Genomic DNA, 22168 nt, shown 5'->3' with positions numbered 1-22168 from the left:
ACTTTATGGCACACGACAAGAAAAAAAAAAAAGTGAAACACAATTTAACTTAAAAAAAAAAAAAAGATATCACGTAGATTGTTAGCTGCTGGGAGCTGGTTCAGGTCCATGATCATTCATGCACACAGGATTCTATTACTGAGATCAACAGGGTTGTTTTGTTTGTTTGTATTCTTTTGGGTGATTTTCAGATACAGATTGCCAGCTTTTCTCTCTTAGTCTGGAATCTCCACTGAAACCTCTCAGAATTACAGTAACAAGTAAACCTCCACAAATGAGAAGCAGCTTTCTTTATGGTGCGTTCATTGTTCAGGATTTGAACCTGGCTCTTCTACATGCAAGATGAGAATTCTACAAATAAATTAACTCCCAGAGCACAAAAAAGATGAAAACTATCTCCAGAATGGCATATGGAGCCACCCAGCTCTCAAAGATAACCCCTATTTGCATTTCTCTCACCACACTCCCAGCTGACATGATCAAGTCCTTTCTTTTCATCTGATGATATCCTTAGCAAGAGAGATGTTCCAAAGTGGAGGTGAAGAGAGGAATGAGTGAGGAAGGCAGCGGGAAGAAAGAAAATAGAAGGTGGAGGAAGGGGAAGGACGAGGCAGTGAGAAGAGACTAACACTAAAGAATGGAGCAGAAACGAAGCAGGAGTGTGGGGAGGGAGGGGGAGAAATCGCCCGGTATTTTTCACTATGTGGAAGTTACCAAGAGAGAAAGTTATTCAAAGTACCTCTGTCAAAAGGGCATAAAACACCTTGGGGAAAACAGGAAAGTCACACTGCCACCATACAGATGAGCACCCTGGAATTAGCTGCCAGAGCGATGTCTGAAAAGAGGAAATTCAATGGCCCAGATTGCTGCCTCCTATTCCTCAGCTCCCGCCTCTCTGTCTCCTGACTCAGAGGAGAGAGAGCAATTCGGATCCCGCAAGTGCAAAGGAGCTTCCAAGCTGTTATTTGCCTTCATACAGGATGTCTACAGTGCATCTTAAAAAAAAAAAAAACCACAAAAAACCCTAAGATAAGTTTTCAGGTTCACTATGGAAAATACGGAAGAAAAAAAAATAAGAAAGGTATACACAGAAGAAAAGTAAAATTATCCATAGCTATACCGTTGAGATAGCCAGTGTTAGCATCATATGGGAAACTGCTTTGTGACTTGTATTTCACACTCTTACTAAGATTTGGTTCAGATTTTGAGGAGAAAGAGCAGCAGAAAGCTGTCCATTGATGAGGTCTCTGTCTGTGGGACTGGAGAGGAGAAGGCATCCCCTGATACTACCTGGGCAGCTCTCACCCTGGAGCACAGGTATTGATTGGAACCATGGGAACTAGAGATGCTTTGGGTCCCTGGCAAGAGCCCAGTTACGGGTACAGACACAGAGACAGCAAAAACCACTGTCCAGCAGGAAGGACAGTCTGTGTGGGCTTGAAAGGCAGCTGGGAAGGATCAGAATAGGGCAAGGAGTGGTCAAACCATGGAGGCATGCAACCTCAGCATCACAAGGTACAGGGATGAGGACTCCCGGAGATGTTTAGTAGAAGCTGTCCAAAAAACAAAGTGTTTATGGAAAATACACATGACAGAGACTGACCTTAATCAGCGTATGGTTTGGGAAGGAGGAAAAAGTGGAATTCCGTCCTTCACCCTAAAGAATGACCATTGAGGATGAACTGAACACAGAGTTCTCTCTCTCTGAACTCATCTAAATGCCCCCTATAAATAATGGCAGCTCTTAACACCCTCTCATATGCCTCCAAACACTTGCTTCTCATCAAAGACCTAGTCTGTAGGGGATTGTGCTGCTAACTCAAAGGCTGAGCCTCTCTGCCAGTTCAAACTCACGCACAGTTCTGCACCAGAAAGATGGACAATCTTCTTTCATGCTATTTACAGTCCCAGAAATCCAATGACGGGCTACTTAGGAGTAAGTTCAGACTCAACGGCAATGAATTTGAAGGGCTTTTATGGTTTGGTTTTGTTGTTTTTGTGTTGTTTTTTTTTTTTTTCAAAGACCTGACAACATAAGCAGGCAAAGACTATTTATATACAAAAGAGACAACTCAAAACCAGAAAGTTTAAAAACATGTTTCCCAAAGCTTTTATCACATAATGACATACGGAAAATTACATTTGTATGGCCTCTGAGGTATACAGAAGAGACTGACTAGAGTTAGGAGGAATTTCAGCCCTGCTGGTCTGGGCAAGCCTGTCAGAGAGCTGAGGGGTCCAATGGGCCGGTGTCTCTGCACACGTGGTAGCCGCTGCAGCGCACCAGCGATGATGGTGAATAGTAGTGAGATCTCGGCCAAGAGGCATGGCCACAGGCACAGAGTGACAAAGTATTCCCTGTGCTGCATGTGCCTGGAGACCTCTCCAAAGAGCAGTAGGGATGTTAGCCACACAGGACTTCTGGGGCTTAACCCAGGAACTTCAAGGGAGAGAGACCTGCTAATTTGTTTCTGTAAAGATCATAGACAAGAAAATTCAGTGGGGACAGCTCCAGTCTATCACACTGGGGTCACTGTGAGAGGAAGGCCCAACCCCACAAACACCATGTTAGTGGCTGTTGATGCTCAAATCAGAGTCTTGAAGGAGCAGAGGATGGAATTTTAGACTAAATTTCCCTGCGTGCCTTTCTAACTGCTGAGATGCTTCATCAAAGAGAAGGGGTGAAATTTAGTTCCCCAATCTACTCTGGGAAATTCAGAACATAATCTCACCGGATGGTTATCGAATGGTCAAAAAGTAATGATTACAAATGGCTGAGTTAACGGCCGCTCATGGCCTCATCTGTCATCATAACAGAGTCTTATCACGATGCTCATCAGGACTGCTGATAAGCACCAGTCAGGACTGCTGGGCTCCCTCGCCTCCGCTCAGCTAACGTGGCAGCAGGAGCCTTCGAAGATTTGAACATCAACTAGGAGAAATTGCTCTCAGTCATGGCTTCAGGAGTGGCTTCCATGATAACGGACTTTTGTTTTTCCCTGCAAATGACACTCTATCTCTGCAACACATTTTGGGTCTCAGAAAGTACACTCACTGGGGCATGGTGTCTGGTGGCACCGGGCAGAAATGAAATCAAACCTCCTAACCTGTTGAATGAAGACTCTATTAGATTTGGATAGGCAACATCTGCACATTGAACCTCTGGCTAGCACTTAAAAACATCTCCTTAATTGTTTGGATCTCCCAATAGAAACCAAATACTTTCCATTTTCCCCAGGACGATGTATTCTGTAACTATCCAACCCAAGAGAAGCAGTCTGAACTAAGTCTTTTAAAAAACAAATAGAATATGTAAATGAAATAGGGACTAATTGGGTAATACTACTTACATTGCTTATAATTATGTATAAAGAGCACTCTTTACATCCAGGGAGGTCCTTTCAATGACCTGTAAAGGTGTTGTCAGAAGATGAAGTTAATGCCTGCTAATTGTTCACACTTGGCAATAATAGATCAGCAGTGGGAGCAGAGGAGGAGTACTGCTGCCCTCTGGGTCTTGCACACAAGATGAATCCTTAACATTTGTGCAAGAAGTACTTAGAAACTTCTGGAAACCCCAGGTTCATGAATATCTCTGCAGCATATCATTATTATCTGTGAAAAACTCATTGCCACCATAGACAGGAAACTACACACCAATCATTGTCTAAATGATTTGACACCTTATCTTACCACATTTCACATATTTTACTCAGCAAAATGACAATGTATTCCATTTCATGGAATTTGGACTCACTTGCAAATAAAAGGAGTTCCCATAGTGCACTCACCCTTACTACCAGCAATCATTTTTGGACAACCAAAAGAACAAACAAATACATCTTGGAGAAAATGCAGCCAGAGTGTCCTTTTCTTTGGGCTTCATGTTTGGGAAGGTCGAGGATCTGCACCTCAGCCAGGTGGACTGACAAGGTGATTGCCACAATGGGCTCTAGCGTGTCAGGAAGTGTAAAGATGGCCCAGGATAGGACAGGATTCAGATCTGTTGATCATAGAGTCACAATGGGTAGTACTCAACTTGACAGCACCTAACCACATAGTAAAGTAGGTTAAGTGTTAGACTACTGCCTAAAAGGTCAGAAGTTTGAACTCAGCAGCTACTCCATGGGAGAAAGCTGAGACAGCCTGCTTCCAGTAGGATTTATAGCCCGGGAAACCTGATGGACCACTCCACCCTGTCACACAGGAACACTGGGGGTTGGGTCTGACTTGATGGCCGTGACTTTGCTTTATTGCTCTCACCTTTAAAGATTTTGAAAATTGTAGAAACCATGACTAATTAAACTTGCCACTATGTAGAAACTACTGCAGTCAGAACATGAAAGTTAGAGGGCTAAAATCAGACACAGAAAGTACTTTGCAGGTTCCATTGGTGTCCCCGATTCTAAAAGAGGCATGAAGAATAAGAACTGTCAGAATACACACCACAAGTCCTAGCCACAGTCTCCTCGCCACCCACAGGTATTAACGCAGGCTTCCCCCGCTATGATAAGCCACAAATATATTGACCACAACAGGCTTAAATTATCCTCTTGGTGTGAAAGGACTTGAAGGAAGGCATTACCATATTTTGTTCTGTTATGGAGACCTCAAAGATAAAGACATTGGGCTGTCTGATCCTCAAGAACAGGGATGAGTGGAGTGGATATAGGTCCAGCAGAGGCCTGCTGAAAGAACAGGAAGGAAGCGAGGAAGTGAGTATAAGGAAATAAACTTACACAGTAACAGAGAGTGTGACAGTAAAGACTGACTCCCAGTCATCTCGTGAAGTTCACATCTTGCTCGGGGGCCACTCTGAAGAAGAGTCATCCAGCCATGCTCCCTGAATTATTTGTTGGTAGGTACCATTGAGTCGAGTACGAGTCATAACAACTCTACGAATGCCAGGAATTACAGGGAAGATCAGGGAAGAGAAAATAAATCCTGGCTTACCCTATGGCAATGACACAGAAGCTAGTCTCTTAGGTTAGAATTACTCTCTCACCACCTCGCTGCACTGGGGTGAGTCAGAACCAACTCAGAGCTGACCCTCAGCTGGACTTCTGAAGCCATAGATAGCATGTGAGATTACCCAACCCTTTCCTGAGGAACAGCCGGAGAAGATAGGCCTTTGGTTTAGTAACACAATTCACTGTAGAATACATCACCATGCCTCCCTTTGAAATTTCTATTGTTGTGGTGTGTGTGTGTGTGTGTTTTTTATCTTTTCCTTAAAAAATTTATTTTTAAATATGAGACAAGGTACGATGCTGTTCTTGCTATCAAGTCGAGTATAACTCATAGTGACCCTATGAACCGGCAGACTGAATCCAGCCCTATCTTATGCCATCCTCACCATCTCTGAAACACTCAAGCTCATTGTTGAAGTCATCATATTAATCCATCCATCTCACTGAGGGTCTTCTCTTCCAACGACCTCCCATCTTTCCAAGCATAATGTCCCTTTCCAGTGAATAGTCTCACCCAGCTACATGTATGAAGTATGAAAGATGAAGCTTTGCCATCTTAACTTCCAAGGAGCACTCTGGCTGCCCCCTCTCCAAGACCTATGTGTTTGTTCTCCTTGCAGTCCATGGGATGTCCAGTACACTTTGCCAGCACCACAGCTCAAAGGCATCAATTCTTCTTTTGTCATCTTTATTCATTTTCCAGCTCTCTGATGTGTAGCAGGTGATTTAGAAGCTCATGGCCTGAATTAGGTGTACTTTAACCTCCAAACTGACATCACTACTCTTCAGCATTTTGGAGAGTTTCCCGACAGAGGATTTGCCCAGTACACTATGTCTTCTAATTTCCTAACTACTACAACAACAACAGCTAGGGATTTTGAGCCTTTCTTCATGTGTTTGTTGGTCATCTGAATTTTTTCAACAGATGAATGCACATCCATGATTATTGCAGCATTATTCACAATAATGAAGAGATGGGAGCAGCTCAAGTGCCCCTCAATAAACAAATGGGAAGGAAAAACTGGTATATCCACATAATAGAATATTATATAGCACTGAAAAAACAAACTTGTAAAAGACTAGAAAACAAACAAGTCTGGAAGATATTATGCTGCGTGAAATATCTCAGTCACAAAAGGGTAAATACTACATGTTATCCCTGTAATAAAAATATGACGAACACAAAGGAGAGAAAATGAGGAAAAGAGTGGAGAGAGCATGAACCCTATACAGGAATAGGAAAACAAAAGGACTATCTGAAAGAAATGGATGATAAGAAATTACATGTACGACAATTAACAATCTGGAATAAAACCTGCATTACACAGTGAATTTTGGAGGGGAGGGTGAAAAACACATATCAATGAATAAATGAAAACCCATCTATTGTATAAACTTTCTCTAAAAATCACAATTTAATTTTTTTTAAAAAACAAACAAAAAAATTCAACGAGGGAATGTAGTCCGGACAAGCAAGGAGGCATAAAACATCATGATTGGGACACAACTCAGTTTCCTTCTTCTGACCACGCATTCCAGATTCAATGACATTTCCATGAATAATCTGTGATCTTTAAAGGCATTGGCTTCATCCAGACAAGACAAGATCAAAGCTTCTGGATGAAAGCCGCAGAGTGAAGCTCTTTTGTGGTCTGAAAGCTCAGAGAAATCTAGATTTCTACTAGTTCTAGAAGTGACAGGTTGGCTTATATTTTCATATGATTTTTTTTTTCAAATGGTAAAAAGAGGAGATAGTCCAGGGACCATAGACTTACATACTTAACAATGCTTTCTGGCAAAATTCTATAATGGATAATTACCCACAAAGCTCAGAAGATAGTAGAAGCACATATTAACCTTCTGTCTCTGTCTCTCTTTCTCTCTCTCTCTCTGTGTGTGTGTGTGTGTGTGTGTGTGTGTGTGTGTCTATCTCTCTTGTTCTCTCACTTATTGTTGTTGAGTTGGAACTGACTCATAGCTGACCCTCTAAAGGCTTTCTGAGGCTGCACATTACATGAGAGGAGAGTGATCATGTTTCCCTCACAGAGCCAAATTTTAGTAGCCAAAGAGGCGAGACCTTTGGTTGACCAGTGCAACTCCCTACACCACCAGAGTTTGCATATTAATCATGTTGTTGTTATGTTGTTATGTGCTGTTGAGTCTACTACAACTCATAGCATCAAGAGACAAATTGGTTTGGTAAAAAGAAGATAATAACCTTAGTATTGAAAGAGCACCTTCACCACCACACAAAACAAAATCAAGATGTGTATAAATAGACTTAGAAAATAGGTTTATCATTCTGTCTCATATGCGCACAGACACACACACACACATATGCACACACTCACACACAGAGAAAAATGAAATACAAATGGTTAATAAATATTCAGCAAATTAAAACAGTGAAAAACCTTTTTTCACTTATCTAATTAGAAATTACATTTTTAAAAGAATTCTGTTCAATATTGATGAGCAACAAGAGGGACAATTTATACATTCCTGGGAGGAGCATGATTATGAAATTATTAAATTTAAAATACACACATCAAAACCACTGTTATAACAATTTCTAGATGTATAATTCAGTGACATTGATTGCATTCTTCAAATTTCACAATTGTTCCCGCTTGCCTGATCTGAATAGTTCCTCTTCTGTTAGCACAAACTCATTGCCCTCAAGCATCTGAGATGACATTTCAAATTACTGTTAGCAATTTATAATTAGGAATTTAATGTCACTTGCAATAGTGAAAGAATGCCTACTGATGACTGCCTATCCATGGTAGCAGCAGCTAAGAAATCAAAAGACGTGTTGCATTAGGCAAATCTATTATCAGGACCTCCTTACAGAGCTCAGAACAAGGGTGTCAGTTTAAAGACTAAGGTGTGCCTGACTCAAGACACAGACTTTTCAATTATTTCCTATGTACCTGCGAGTTGTACAGTGAATAAGCATGACAGGGGAATCATTCATGCTTTGAAATATGATGTTGGAGAAGAATACTGACTATCACATGGGCTGCCAAAAGAACAAACAAGTCTGTATTGGAGGATGTATATCCAAGGTGCTCCTTACAGACAAGAAGAGTGAAATTTCATCTGACAGACATATAATCAAGTGGTAATGCCAGTTCCTGGAAAAAAATGAGCATGCTGGGAAAAGTGTAGGGTCAAGCAGAGTGAGGAAGACCCTCAAGAAGTTGGATTGACAGCATGCCTGAACCAATGACAGGGCTCGAGCATGGTGAAGGTCAAGATGTTGGTGTAGGCAGGGCAAGGTTCTGAGCTCTTGTTCACAAGATCACTGTGAGCCCCAGTCAGTTATTTGAGATGCACAACAACAATGACATGTGTGAGACCTTTTACTAAGCACTCTTCATGCAATTGCTTTACTTAATAAAACTAGGCTCCGCCATCTTGATTTTGATGATAAAGATGAAAGCCATGTCAAATGCTCCACAAATTTTGATCCTTAAATGTATGCCATCTAGGAGCTATGAGGTGGAGTAGGGGAGAATTGATGAGAGGAAAAGGAAAGAAAGGGGGAAAATTCTCATTGAGGGTTTTGATTTGGACAGAACTCTCCCATTGAGAATGAGAACAAAATCCATTGTTGTAGAAGAATACTGGGTCTCCCACGAACTACCAAAAGAACAAATAAGTCTGTCTTCGAGCAAATACAACCTTAGAGGCAAGAATGGCGAAGATGCATCTCACATACTTTGGGCCTGTTGTCAGGATAGGCCAGTCCTTGGAAGGAGATATCATTCTGGGAAGACGGAGAGATGATGGAAGGAAGACCTATAGCAAAATAGATTAAAACTGACTGCAGCAATAGACTTGGGTATGATGCAGCTCATGATGATGGCACAAGTTAGGGCAAGATTCAGATATGTTGTTTATAGAAGCTCTGGTGGCCTAGTGACAAGCTGTGCTGAAATCCTGAAAGCACAAGGTTCAAGGCCACCAGAAGCTCCAAGGGGGAGGAAAATGGGCAATCTCCTCCTGTATGATTAACTACCTCTGAAACACCTGTCAGAGAGTTAGCTATGGGTCAACGGCACACAACAACATGACGGTACACAACAGCAACAACAATGAGTCATTCAGCAAGAGTAAGGTCAGTGGAGTTCTTCCCTTTTAATTCTCTGATTCCAGCTCTTTGCATATTTCATTTTAGTATGCATTCGTTAGCCTCCTTGAGCTGCCCTTTGAAATCTTCTGTTCGGTTCCTTTACTCCAGCATTTCTACCCTTTGTTTCGGCTTCACCATGCTCTAATATGATTTTCATAGTATTTTCTGATATCCATATTTTTTTTGTTTTGTTTCTCCTCTGTAATGACCATTTGCCCTCTCACGGATAACATCCTTGATATTATCCCACAGCTCCTCTGATCTTTGGTCTTAGGTATTCAATGACTCAAACCTGTTCTTGATATGATTTTAAATCCAAGTGGGATAGGGTAAAGATTGTATTTTAGATCAAGTGAATATGTTTAAATTTTTTTCAGCTTCAATTTGAAGCTGCATGTAGTTGATGGTCGTCTGTTCAATAGTTAGCACCTGGCCTGGTTTCGTCTGCTGATATTGAGCTTCTCCAATACCTTCTTTCTCTAGGCATAGTCAATCTGATCCTTGTGCTGTCAATCCATAAGGTGAATTCCATGTGTAAGGTCACTTTTTGTGGGTTTGTTTTTGTTTTTGTTTTTTATAAAAAGGTTGTGTTGTTAAGTGTCATTGAGTCATAGATGACTCACAACTACTCTGTGAATGAAAGACCTGAACACTTGTATAACTATCTTCATTTCTCCACTTTCACAGAGTTTCCATAGGCAAGCTATTTCAAAAGCGGATGCCACTCCTGCTTTCAATCTTGTTTTTTTTTTAAAAAAAAAAAATTCTTTTTTTTTATTTTAATGAACGTTTACAGAGATTTTGGATTTCCATTCATTCATTGTTCATTTTTCTTCTTGCCCCCCCCCCCCCCGTTTGCTCTTCTCTTTGAAAAGTAAAAGAAAAATGCCTTCATTGGTATACAATCCCCCCCCCCACCGAGTACACTCCACTATGCAACCTTCATTCTAGACTCTTGTCATAACCATAATACCCAATCATATATCGCTTTTAAACTGTTCTCTCCCTCATCTGTTTCAATGCAGTATACATAATTTATCAAATTTTTCTCAATCTCACCCCAACCCTGATGTCAGTCTCATTCTACAACAGGGGCACTATTCAGTATTTGTCCTTTTATGACTGAAATATTTCACTCAGTACAATGTCCCCCAGGGTCACCCATTTTGAATAATATTGCATGAATTCCTTGTTTTTCAATGCAGCATAGTATTCCATTGTGTGAATATACCAGAGCTTCTCTATCCATTCATTTGTTGATGGGCACTGAGGTTGTTTCCAACTTTGTTACTGTGAAAAAAGCTGCAATAAACATGGGTGTGCATATATCTGCCTGGGTGGCAGTTATGGGTTTTTTAGGGTATATTCTCAGAACAGGAATCGCTGGGTCAAATGTATTTCTATTTGTAACTTTCTGAGAATGTGTCATACAGCCTTCCATAGTGGTTGCACCATTTTACACTTCCACCAACAGTGAATAAGTGTTCCAGTTTTTCTGCAACCTCGCCAGCATTTGTTGTTTGCTGCTCTGTTAAATTTTGCTATTCTTACTGGGATGAGATGATAATCTCATAGTTGTTTTGATGTGCGTCTCTCTTAGAGCTAGGGATTTTGAACATTTCTTCATGTACTTGCTGGCCATCTGAATGTCTTCTTTGGTGAAGTGTCTGTTCATATCCTGTGCCCATTCAATCAAGGAGTTCCACCAAGCACTGTCCTCTAATGGTAACTATTATCACATTTGACACATCAGTGTCACAGTGCCTAGCATCATAGCAACAATGAGTTACCTCTGTATAGCAAATAGACAAACCAGTGCTATACCACTTAGAAGAATATTTGACCAAACACAATTAAAAATCAGAATCTGGCTGCACCAGACAACAACTTCCAACCTGGATTCCAGCCCCATACTGCTGACCAAATGCATTTTTAAATAGGAGGCTGAATAAAATCAACTCACACCCAATGGTAAGTAAACAGTCCACCCTAATCCTCACTAGAACCAGAAAACAAACTACAAATAGAAAATTCAATCATTTCTTCTCAGCCTCATTTCTGTTGGAACGTTTGTACTTTCCAACAACCATTCCTTTTTCATGGCTTCTAACTTTTGCATTCCAATCACCAATAATTATTAGCACAACTTGATTGCGTGTTTGATCAGTTTCAAACTGCCAAAGATGGTAGAAATCCTCAATTTCCTCCTCTATAACTTTAGTCATTGGTGCATATATTTGAATAATAGTTGCATTAATAGACTTGTCCTTGTATTCATATGGATAGCATCCTATCACTAACAACATGGGACTTTAAGATAGATCTTGAAATTGTCTTTCAAACTATTAATGCAACATCATTATTCCTTGGTTTTCCATTCCTAGCATATTAGATTATATAACTGTCTGATTCATCTTAGTTCACTAATGTCTAGAATGTCAATCTTCGTATGTTCCATTTCATTTTTGACAACTTTCCATTTTTCTAAATTCTTACTTGATGCATTCTAAGTTCCAATTATTAATGGTGGTTTGCAGCTGTTTCTCTTCACTTTTGCGTGACTTCCCGTCTGGGCTCTATGTCTAATGCTATGACTAACTGCATTTCTCTGTTGTTCATAGGGTTTTAGAGGACCTATTATCTCAGAAGTAAAAAGGCCATTCCTGTTTCCTACTCTGTCTTAATCTAGGAGTTCTGTTGACATTTCATAAATGGAAAGAACTAAAAAACATACTCAAACTTTGAGCTGCAATATTGAGAGATGTTATGGGCAAAATTTTTTACTAATCCAGGAAACATTAAAAGAAGATGCAAGGCATCAGAGACATTATACCAAAGAGAATTTGTTGATATGGAATATTTTCAGAGCTGTTGTACATAGGGTCATTACGAGTTCCAGGCAACTTGACAGCGCATAACAACCATCATCATATGAACAAGAGCCAATGGTAAAAAAGAAAAAGTTTAGGCTGCATTGAAGGCATTGACAAAAAAAATAAGGCCTCAGGAGTTGATGGGCTACCACTGACATGTTTTAGCTAAAGAGGCAACACTGGACATGCTTATTAATTATGCCAGGGAATGTGGAGGACAGCTGCCTGGCTGACCGAAAGAAATCCATCATTTTTCCCATTTCCAAGAAACATGACCCAAAAGAGTGCAGAATATTTTTAGTAATATTATTAATATTACATGTGAGCAAAATATTATTGCTCAAGACAATACCAAAACAGCTAGAATAATATATAGAGGACTGCAGAAGTGCAAGTGGAGTTTAGAAGAAACCATATGCCATAGGCACAAGGGATATCATTGCTAATGTCAAATGGACCCTAGCTGAAAGCAGTGACTATCAAAAGAATTTCTATTTGCGTTTTATTTACTAAGAAAAGGCATTTGATTGTGCGGATCATAACAAACTATGGTTAATAATAAGAAGAATGTGAATCCTAGAACACTTAATTGTGCACATGTGAAATCTACACATAGACCAAATAGTTGTCATCTGAATGCAGCAAGGGAACACTGCATGGTTTAAAATCAGGAAAGGTATGTTCAGGGATCTATCCTTTCTTTATGTGCAGAGAAAATGATTCAAGAAGCTGGACTCTGTGACGAGGAATGTGGACTCAAGATCAGAGGAAGACTCATCAACAACCCGTGTTAGATGACACAAATTTGCTTGCTGGAAGTGAGAAGGATTAAAATGCTTGCTGCAGAAAATCAAGGACTATCGCCTTCAATATGGAATATATCTCAACATAGAGAAAACAAGGTTCTCACCATTGGGCCAATACACAACATCAGGATAAATGGAAAAACAATTGAAGTTATCAAGTACTTCATAGTCCTTGGATCCACAATCAATACCATTGGAACAAGCAATCAAGAGACATATTGCATTTGGCAAGTCTACTGTCAGAGATTTCTCCAAAATTCTGAAGAGCAATGAAGTCAGTTCAAAGACTAAGGTGTGCCTCATTCAGGCCATGGCCTTTTTAGTCACTTGCCACACATCTGTGAGCTGGACAATAAAAAAGGATAACAGAAAAAGAATTGAAACTTTTTAGTTGTGGTGCGGGAGGAGAGTACTAAATATCCCATGGACTACCAAAGGAGCAAATATATGAGGAAAAAGCGCTTCCAGAGTGCTCAGGTAGCAAAAATGGGAAACTGTTGTTTCTCATACTTTGGGCATGTTGCTAAGAGGAGCTAGTCCTTGGAAAAAGAAATAATATTTGGAAAGATGGAGGGTCAGCGAAAGAGAGCAAGACTCGCAGTGATTACACAGTGACTGCAACAATGGCCTCAAGTGTGTCAGAATGCTGAGGATGGCACAGGATACATCAGAGTTCAGATATGTTGTTCACAGGGTCACCATGAGTTGTACTTGACTCAATGGCACCTAACAACAACATGAGTCAGAGTTGAGTTGGCAGCACATAGCACAACACTCCAATTATGTTTAAGAACATTGCATTATACAACCCTGCATAGCATTTGTGGTGATATGTCTGAAGGTTGACATGTAGGGACTGGGGCAGGTAGGTCAAGGGAACAGAGATTAGTGAATGGATGGGGAAGGGAAAGGGCAAGGTAGAGTACAGTGAGTGAGGTTTTGATGTTGTTTTTCTTGTGTATCATCGAGTCAGAGCCAACTCAGCAGATTTTTAGAGGAAGGCTGTTGCAGACCGTGGGGAAAGTAATTTTATAATTATTAATAATGAGACAGACAGCCAGGAATAAGATAGAACAGAGGACATGGGGGGCCAGCAGTTCTGGACTAAAGACCCCCATTTCTTCTTCCCTGTAACTTTATTGAAAATTATCAGAAAGTAAATCACAAAGAGAGTTCAATGCAAATGAAGCCAAGTTCTTTCTATTGAAAACTTTCTGTTTGACTCAGGAGGGAGGGGTTAGCAAATGCAAGAATCTGATAACCTTTAAGGATTGCCTTAGTGCCTCAGGGTGAATGAACTCTAGAGTGTACCTCACCTTCCCCACATCCTGATAGCATTTTAACATTTGGTTTATTATAAATATTTAGTATTGGCTTCCATAAGGATATAGCACTGGAGGAAACTGCCCATTTTATCCTTTGGAGCAGCTGGTGGAGTGAAACCTGGAGCTTTTGGAATGGCAACGCAAACCCTTAACACTAAGCCACTAGAGCTCCCTGAGGTTTGAATAGGACTTTAGAAATAATGGCAGGATATAAGATGGTAATTATTGTCATAACAAAAAGAAAGCTATCATCCCTTGATGAGTCAAACAATCAAGGTGCTTGACCTCTAATCTTAAAGGTTGGTGATTCAAATCACCCACAGGAGCCTCAGATGAGAAAGGACAAGAGATCTACTTCTGAAAACTCTACAGAGATACTTTTACTCTGACACACAGAGACCTGGCAAGGACTGAAACGGATGCCAAGGCAACTGGTTTGGTTTTTATTGTACAGTCTTTAAAGGATTCATGGGGCTCTGATGGCTTAGTGGTTAGGAGACGCACTGGCAATCCAAAGGCACTGGGTTTCAACAATCCATCAGCTGGACCACAGGAGAAAGATGAACAATCTATTCCCCTGCGATTCATTGCCTCTGAAAACCCTCTGAAGGGTCAGCTATGGATTGGTTCTGACTTGACAGTACACAACAACAAGAGTATTCATATTTATTTGTATAGGTTTGCATATGATCATTCATATACATTGTGTTTCATTCATGTGCAATGTGTTTTATACAATCTTTCATTTACATTGTGTTTTGTTCATTTATGTTGTATTTTATAGAAACATTTCTATATATTGTATTTTGTATAACTATATACTATTGACCTAATCAGATGACTCAATTGCACATAACAAGAACATTCCTATCTTAATTGTGGTGCTGTTTTTATGTGCCATCAAGTCACCTTCAGCTCATAGCAACTCTATGCGCAATAGTTCTTAGCCCAGTCCTATCCTGAGCCAATCTCACTGTCTCCAACACACTTGTCTCCATGACCTTAGTTACTGTGTCAAATCCATCTCCAACAGGGTCCTCCTCTCCTGTGTAGTACCTCTATTCTTCTAAGCATGGTGTCTTTCTGCAAGGACTGATAGTAATAAGTCTGTCTAAGAAAATATTTGAAAATCTAGAAAAGAAGTTTGTGGACAATCTGATTCTGATTCTTCACTGATTTTATAAGCGTAAATGCAATGTAATTAGGAAACAAATATTGCAATAAAAAGAATGGTTAGAAAAATAATAACAACATGTTAATAACAACATGTGGTAGGTACTGATTAGAAGTTTTACTTGGATTATTTTATTATTTTAGATATTTATTTTTGTTGCTATTAGATGCCATCAAGTTGAATATGACTCACAGCGAAACTATGAACAGGATCTGAATCCTGTCCTATCCTGTGTCATTCTCATAATCTCTGACACACTTGAGCCCATTAGTGCAGTCACTATGTCAATCTACCTACTTAAGGGTCTCCTTCTCCTTCACTATTTCTCCACCTTTCCAAGCATGATATCTCTTTCTAAGGAATTACTCCTCCTACCAACATGCCCAAAATATATGAGACAAATATTTGTCATTTTTGCCTCCAAGGAACACCCTGGCTGCACCTTCTCCAAGAAATACCTGTTTGTTCTTCTGGCAGTCCACTCAATATGCTTCAGTTCAAAGGTATGGACTCTTCTTCTGTTATTTTTGTTCATTGTCCAGCTCTCAGATGCACAGAAAGTGACTGTAAAAACCATGGGCACACCTTAGTCCTCAAACTGACATCACTGATCCTCAGTAATTTAAAGAGGTCAATAACTGCAGCAGGCTTTCCAAGTGTAATATGTGTCCTGATTTCCTGACTTCTGGCACCAGGTGTATTGATTGTGGATCTAAGTAAGACAAAGTTGTTGATTATTTCAATCTTTTCTCCATCTATCACGATGTTTGTGATTCGGCCTCCTATTTAAAAACCTTTTTGGTAGGCAGTGCAGGGCTGGAATCCAGTTTGAAAGTCATCTGCAGGAGCCCGATTCTGCAGAAGTTTGTTGGCTGGAACCAGTGAGCATCAGGGTAGAATGTTGATTCGCTAAGGGGAGTGAGACGTGCTGAATGCAATAAAGATTACCCATGGTGGACAGTGTTTGGTGGAGCTTCCCAATAAAACAAGCTTGGAAGCAGGAGTGGCATCCACTTCCAAAATGGCTTGCCTCTGGGAACTCTATGAACTTGGAGAAACAACCAAAGTTATACAAGTGTTCAGGTCTTTCATTCATATGGTCCCTATAAGTCATTTACGACTCGATGGCACTTAATAGCACAACAACAACAACATCATGATGTTGCTTACTGATCCAGTGGCAAGGAAGTTTGTTTTTTTGATGTTGAGATGCAATCCAAATAATTCAATTATATATTTAAGGAAACCATAAAAGCAAGCAATTGTGATTAATCACATTTAGCAAACAAGTAAGTCAAGGCACAGAAAGGCCGAATAAGTTGTCCAGGATCACACAGTAGCTCCTGGTGACAGCAGGATTAGAATTGATGCAGTCTTGTTCAAGAACGTTCAGTGGTAACCAACAACATATATGTCTGTAATCCATTTCCATGATGGAATTTTATGGATCCATTAGTGATAATGTTTCCAAGGAGTTTTTGATAATTTGGGAAAATATTTACATTATATGCTTGGAAAACAACATATAAAATAAGAGCCCAACTATATAGGGAGGAAAAAAAGAGAAAGAAACTGCCTGAAAGCAAATACATCAATTAGCAGTAATTGTCTTTGAATGGTCTGGCTATGAGTCATTTATTTTCTTCTTTATGCTTTTCTGAATTTTTCTAATTTGCTAAAGAAAGTACTATTTTTAAGAGTAGAGTGGAAGAAACGTTAGTCATGTTCATGCCAAATTACTCTTATTTGCATTTTTGACAGTGTATTTTAAAATTTGATACAAGTAACTTATGATATTTTCATATATTAAGAAGCAAAAACCAAAGAAATCAACAACAAATGCCTTAATGTGTTTGTCAATGGATCAAAGCTTCCTGGTTTAAGTAAATAAAAGGACTAACATTAAGATTTTCTGCTCCCTTTCAGTGCAGCATCTAGCACATGTAGTATTAACTTTTGGAAAATATTTGTGGGAATGAATGACTTTATCTTGTTCAACATATTTTCAAAGCAAAAATAAACAAATGAATAAAAAACTTAAGAGTCAAAATTTTATACTATCTGGACTGGTTACACTCTTAAAATAATTCCTGGGTGAAATTCCATTCTCATTAACATTAAAGTTCTAAAGTATCAATTGTTTAAAGCAAAGCATTATTACACATTGTATTGCTCATTTTGATTCCAAAAACATCCAAGGAAATAACTATGAATATATACGGAGATTTAACTGAAATGACGTTCATTAAAATATTTGTTAACATCTAAGGATTAGAAAGAATTAGCTATGTAACAATAGATTGGTGGAATATATTGTTATCATCCTTAAAAGAGAACATTATTCAAAAGAGAACATTATTCAGTAAAATGATGTTTTAGAAATGCATCTATTGGTGTAGAAATATTTTTATGATATGTTAGAGTTTTTAAAAAGCAAGCTAATAAAACATTACAAACAGTGTGAGCCTAATTTGGCTTAAAATATACAGGTAAGAGATAGCTGAAAGAAATGTGTATAACACAAACAAAAATGCTATACATTAAAATGCCAGCAGTAGATGTCCTTGCAGAATGTAATTATGGGCAGTTTTGTGCAATTGTGATATTATTCTCTGATGAATGTGAATTACTTTGTGGTAATATTATTATAATTATGGTGGTATTATTATTATTATTCTCTGATGGATGTGAACTACTTCTGAAAAACAAATTTTAAACATACCCTCTATACAACCATAGATTTTAAGATAGTGCAATTGGTGTTTATTTTATAACATTTTTTATCAAACAGAAAACAAAACCAGAAAGTTTGGATGTATGAATGTCCCAAACTCTATACTGCTAGCAATGCAGCATGGGAGTTAAAAAGACATTCATTCAAATCTTAAATGACAACTCTGGGAGCAGAATCTCCAGATTATGGGTAGCAGTGACTCCCCTGGGCTCTGCAGTGGGCAGAGCACATTGATAATACGGCACTCAGCTCTTACATTGTTTTAGAAAAAGAAAAAATAAACCAGGGAATCCAGAGCACTACAAGCAGGTGGCAGAGACAGCTGCCACGAACAAGGTTTTCACAGAACAGGAGAGTCAACTGGGAACTGCTACTCCTTCCATCCCTCCCAACTGTGATTTTCCTTTTCCCATGAGGTTTCTGACTGTTTTCATTAGAAATCAGCCTGAGCTGGCTCCCTAGATGAGCTCAGCATGTATGCATGTTGTTTGTGTACCATGGAGTCTGGACTGACTCATAGCTGACCCTCAGTTGGTTTTCAGAGCCAGTAAATCACGCAGGGGGAGACTACCTATCTTTCTCCCATGGAACAGCTTGTAGATTTGAACTGCTTGCAGTTGGCTTGGTGACTCAACTCTTTACCACTCTAAGCACCAAAACTGGAGGACCAAAACGGCAATAATGGGCTTGAACATGGTGGTACTGTGAGAACAGTGCAGAATAAAGCAAAATTTTCTTCAGAGGGTCATTGTAAGTCACAGCTAACGCAATGGCACCTAAAATCAATAATGATGATTAAAGCCAAACCAAATTCATGACCATTAGAGCTGTTGTGCATAGAGTCTCTATGCATCACAGGTGACTCAACCAATAACATTCTATAACAGGTTTGGAAGCAGGAGTGGTAACCGCTTCCTAACAACTTGCCTCCGGAAACTATGAACCTTGATAAATGTGGATAGTTGTAGAGGGGCTTCAGGCCTTTTGTTCATAGAGATGCTATGTGTTATGCTTGACTCAAAGGCAATCATCATCATCACCACCAACAACAACAACAGCCTATTATGATTCATGACAACCCTTCACAGAATTTCTGAGGCTTTAAATCTTAATAGGAACAGATTGCCTTATCTTTTCCCCCACAATGCACATGGTAGATTCAAACTACTAACCTTCTGGTTATTGTCTAACAGGTAACACATTATGCCATTAGGACTCCATTTCTAAGGCTGGCAACAACAACAAAAGCATTTCTATGACATAATTTGAAGAAAAAGGGTGTAAAGAACATGGCTGCATGGTTTATAAAGTTTGATAAACCTGGGTTGGCATTTCCATCCCACCGTTTATTGGCTATATGATTCAGACAGGTTAATTAGCATATTTTAGCCTCAATTTCCTCATCTGTTACAAAATTTAATGGGGATGAAAATGATTGTTAGAAGATTTTTATGAGGTATATATTGTGAATGCCAAGCACATATCAATGACTGCTTTAATGTGAATCCCTGCTTCCTTGTGGAATCAAGTAATTGGAAGCAAGTGCCGTTCTGACTCTGCAGCTAGTGATTCGCCACATGGCAGCACAAGGAACTGTATCATCCTGGGTGCCAGGTGCTATAGATGCAATGAGGAAGGTAGATAAAATGTCAAAAATATCTTTCAGTACATGTAATGAAGTTTTCTTAAAAATACATTTTCAAAGTCACTTCTATCATTTTTATTACATTCACTTTGGCAAACATTTATTGAATGCCTACACTATACATATTCATTCCCTGGTTTAGGATAGCTTCAGAGAGTCGTTGAATTCGATATGAGGTTTGAGACTTGTGACTCATTCTGACACTGTTTTATGTCCCAACAAAGCAGACACTACTTACTTGACCGTTAAGCACCACATGATACTAATAAATTTTACTAGTTCCATGAATATATTTAAAGCTTTTGTTTACATATAAGGTAAAATAATTATTCACTGAGCAAAAACAAAAAGAAGAAAGAAAAGAAGGAATAAAAAATTAAAGACAATCAGAAAAAGGGAGAGAGAAATGAACAGCCATAAATACAGACAGACATGGAAGAACACTTTGCTCTTTTGATCTTGGATTATTGATAGTAAATATGCTTGCATCCTTGTGAATATCATTGTTCTCACTAAGATTCTTAGAAAGACAAAAGGACAGACACAGACAGACAGAAAGAGACTGTTATTTATTTTCTACTCTTATCCTTTGTCAATAAACATTGAAAACAAGAGCAAGCATAAGCTTCTAAAGGGTAGTGAATAGTGTCAACATATATTAAGTATCACATAAAACTGAAAAATCAAACTGAAATAACGGTATTCATTTTCCTATAATCTGCATAGTGATGTCAATAAATTTATACACACACAGTCTGAGGATGAGTTGAGATCCATTCTGAGTTTTTAGGCTGAAGTACTTAAAGATGCTCTAGGCAGAGTATTTAATGATCTGGGGAGCATCAAAAGAAGATGGAAGAAATACACAGAGTCACTGTACCGAAAAGAATTGTCTGAAACAGTAATTTCATGACATTCTAAGAACAAACTGTGTGGCATCAGGATTGGTGGAAGATCTAGTAACAACCTGCATTATGCAGATGATACAACCTTGCTTGCGAAAACTGAGGAGGAACAGAAGCACTTGCTGCAGAGCGTCAAGGACTACAGTCTTCAATATGAATTGAGGCTCAATGTCAAGAAGACAAAGATTCTCATCACTGGACCAATTGGCAGCATCAGGATGGATGGTAAAGAGACTGGGATTGTTCACAGCTTTAGTTTGCTTGGCTCCACAGTCAACACTCTTGGCACCAGCAGCCAGGAAATTAGAAGATGTATTGCAATGGGAAAGTCTGCTGTTAGGGACCTCTCCAAAGTACTGAAGAGCAATGGTGTGTCTCTGAACACTAAGGTGTGTCTGATACAGGACATGTACCTAGGAGAAGGTACAGCCAGAGTGCTCCTTGGAGGCACAGATAATGACACTTTGCCTCATATACTTTAGACATGTGTCTAGCAAAGGTTACTCCCTGGAAAGAGACATCATGCTTAGAAAGGTGGAGGGACAACAAAAGAGAGGAAGACCCTCAACCAGGTAAATCGGCACAATGACTACAGCAATGGACTTGAATGTCAGAATTTTTAAGGACGGCACAGGATAGGACAGGGTTCAGATCTATTGTTTGCAGGGTTGCTATAAGTCATACTTAGCTCGACAGCACCTAACAATAACAACTGCACACAGGATGCCCCTTATAGGCAAGGGTGGTGAAACTTTTTCCTTAGAGCATGTTGTCAACAGGGACCAGCTCTTGGGAAAAAAAAAACCTATCATGCTGAGGAAGGTGAAGGGTCAAAGAAAGAGGGAGGATCATAAATAAGATGGATTGACCCATAGGCTGTAACAATGGCTTGAGCGTACCAGAGACTACTGTGAGGATCACAGGATAGGGTAAGATTAGGTCTGTTGTCCATGAACTTGCTATGAATCGTTAGTCAACTTGATGGCACCTAATAGCAACAGCTTGGCTATCAGTAGGTACCCATCATATCCCTTCCCCAATGACATCTATGGCTAATGGGATCAAGCTCTATCTCTCTTGTAGCTGTGTGCCATCCAGTGGGAACCGAATCATAGGTGACCCTCCAGTGCGTTTTCAGAGGCAGTTAATCTCATGAAAGGAGAATGACCATTCTCCCATGGAGCAGTTAAACCATGGGCCTTCAAGATTGTAGCACGGCTTCTTACCACGAGACCACCAGAGCTCCTGTAGAATGAGAAAATTGTGTTGATCCTCCTGAGACTTTCTTTATTCTCCATTATTTTACAAGTTGAAGGCGCTACACAAACAGACTCTGATTGGCTGGGTTCTACCACAGTTACAAAAGGACTCTAGACCTAGAGTTTTAGAAGGAAATCTGGAGTAGGATCGATTACTCACTCAAAGTGTTGGGAATAAGAAGGTTTAATCATGGAAAAATCTGAATGCTTTTGTTAGCAAAACCTTAAGACTACCTTCTATCAATGAATGTATTGGCTTCCTTTACATCAACAAGTTAACTGCAGGCCGAGGTCCCCTAGGACTTGGAGACTGTCTCTAACGCATGGCAGGGCCGAGTT

At 39.5% G+C, this 22168-nt stretch overlaps 1 protein-coding gene across 1 annotated transcript in view; it reads right to left on the bottom strand.

The window, feature by feature from the left end:
* ALK (anaplastic lymphoma receptor tyrosine kinase) overlaps positions 1-22168 on the bottom strand; it is a 1280998-nt gene that overhangs the window by 963929 nt on the left and 294901 nt on the right. The window lies entirely within an intron of this gene.

Source organism: Elephantulus edwardii, unplaced genomic scaffold (genome assembly GCF_000299155.1).
Source record: "Elephantulus edwardii isolate Elephantulus edwardi_28Jun2011 unplaced genomic scaffold, EleEdw1.0 scaffold00009, whole genome shotgun sequence".
In the NCBI taxonomy this organism is placed as follows: Eukaryota; Metazoa; Chordata; class Mammalia; order Macroscelidea; family Macroscelididae; genus Elephantulus; species Elephantulus edwardii.
This window is presented reverse-complemented; position numbering and strand designations above follow the sequence as displayed.